This window comes from Octopus bimaculoides, chromosome 19 (assembly GCF_001194135.2).
Source record: "Octopus bimaculoides isolate UCB-OBI-ISO-001 chromosome 19, ASM119413v2, whole genome shotgun sequence".
Lineage (NCBI taxonomy): Eukaryota > Metazoa > Mollusca > Cephalopoda > Octopoda > Octopodidae > Octopus > Octopus bimaculoides.
In genome coordinates, this window is record NC_068999.1 from 48,728,273 (window position 1) to 48,730,522 (window position 2,250).

At 32.7% G+C, this 2,250-nt stretch overlaps 2 protein-coding genes across 3 annotated transcripts in view; one reads left to right on the top strand and one right to left on the bottom strand.

The window, feature by feature from the left end:
- LOC106878111 (uncharacterized) overlaps positions 1-396 on the bottom strand; it is a 31,878-nt gene extending 31,482 nt beyond the window's left edge. The window contains exon 1 of the mRNA XM_052974893.1: positions 266-396. The gene's annotated coding sequence lies outside the window, so the exon portion shown is untranslated. The remainder of the gene's footprint in view (positions 1-265) is intronic.
- Positions 229-2,250, top strand: part of LOC106878106 (uncharacterized) — a 16,978-nt gene continuing 14,956 nt past the window's right edge. The window contains exon 1 of one of the 2 annotated variants that reach the window (XM_014927217.2): positions 229-361. The gene's annotated coding sequence lies outside the window, so the exon portion shown is untranslated. The remainder of the gene's footprint in view (positions 362-2,250) is intronic. The other variant, XM_014927218.2, reaches the window with a different exon arrangement.

Sequence of the window (2,250 nt, forward strand, 5' to 3'; positions counted from 1 at the left end):
ATATATATATATATATATATATATATATATATAAAGTTTGATAGATAGATAGATAGACAGGTATGCATGCAAGCATACACACTTAACTCTTATATACTCTCAGATATACCTGCATGTGTGTGTGTCTGTGTGTGTCTGTGTGCTTACGTGCATGTGGGTTCAGCAAGGGAGGTAAATAGGTATAACATATAATTTAGAAACTAACCAATCATTTTCTTCGTACGAAATGTGGCTGAATAGGTTTTTTTTCTATAGTAATACTTACCTTGGATTGTCGGCATGGACAACAATGGAAAGCGACTGAAGAAATTCTGGATTATTTACCAAAAATATAGTTAGTTGCTGTGATATATTTGGGCAGGTATTTCCTTATAGTCACTGTTTTCTTATTGCAAACTCATTTTACTTGTGCGATTTCATTTTTGTAAATTAATTCAAATTGGTCTGGGCTGGACATGATTTGATTACTAAGACCAACATGTTCGTTAATTTCTGATAATTCTGTTTTTATTTTTATATTTCTTCATGTTTATATCGGTATATCGAACCATATTTTCATTCGGTACGAAATCATAATATATTTGTTTAGTCTCTCTGCAAAAGAAAACAATTTGAATGATCAGATTTCTGCTATCTGTTTGAAAACAAATATTAAGTCCATATAAATATTAGCTGGACTCTCTTGCTATTGGCTTTTTTTTGTTTTTTGTTTTTTTGTTAATTAACGCATCTGCATGCTACTGGGACTTAATCAGTTGTGAATAACAAATGGTTTGTTTTTCAATTGCCTTATTTTCGAATCCCCTTGTGGTGTTCCTTAGCAATATTCGTTCGATCGTCCAAATATTTTGATTTCTTCACTAAGTGAAAGTAGATAATGAGAAGTAAATATATACCAGTAGCTATTTTTAGTTAGAGGAGGGGGAATTCCCTTATCTACTTAAAGTGGTGGTGGTGGTAGTTAACAATAAATAAAAACAATGATTACTTGAGCGGGTTATGTATGAAACCTTTTGAGAGAATCGTTTTTGTTGAAATCCTAGTTAGCACTGATCGAGTAGGCTTATGATGGGAGGTGTTCCAGCCGTGACCATCCCGTTTTTTCATATCCAGGTCTACACAATCCAACGTGTCCTTCGTTTTATTAAAGACCGTAGGGATTTGATTCAAGGGAGATTTGGCTGTTATTTCTTGCAGGTTGAGTGACAACAGAGATGTTCCCTCATTGGCTCGCCCTTAAACGAGAATGGATACAAAGTCTCAGGATATATTGGGGAGAACGAATACAACGAAGTCTCGAATATATCGCATGAAATACAGGGGTCTTACATTCATACTTTATTTTTCCAAGGGCATTGATGAAGTGACAAATAAAATGAATTTCCATCTGGAAATCGAAACCGGGCCTCTGGCTCGGATCAGCGAGAAATTACTTACAAACCCGTGTTTTTGCATCAATGATTTTACACATAGGCAACAACTTTGAGATATTTAGAGAAAAAAATTGGTAATTTAATTGTTCGTGCCCATAAAAAATTCTTATTGCTTACCGATACCTGCATCTCCTATTATAATTCCATTACCATGTTGGATACTTTAGAGAAATATTTTAGCCTTTTGTGCGCTACTTCAGCCAACTACTCAGGTTGGACTCCCTAGTTGTCAGACGTTTGTGGGAGGGATCATACCAAGTCGTATTCCATGAGTCCACAGTTGTTTCCAGTTAAACAACAAAAACTGCCATTTCAACATTTTTTTTTTGCTTCTTTTAGCCATCTCTTAAACGCCGCTAAAAGTTATATATATATATATATATATATATATATATATATATACATGTGTATGTTGTGTGTTAGGGAAATAGAGAATCGAATAATAACAATATTCATTTTTCGAAAACTTCATGTAAAAAATAACAAGAGAAATGGTATTGATATTGAAAATGTATTAATTTTTTTCTGATATATATGTGTGTGTGTGTATACATATATTATATATATATGTATATTATGTGTGTATGTATATATATATATATATATATATATATATAGAGAGAGAGAGAGAGAGAGAGACAGACAGAGAGAGAGATAGATATATATATATATACAAGCTTTTACTTGCATTTCACTCTTAGATTGTGGCCATGCTGGGGCTTCCAAAGAAATGTAGAATTAAACAATATTAATACACACTGAAAAACAATAGCATTATCATACACACAAGCACGTATGTATGTATATGTGTATATAT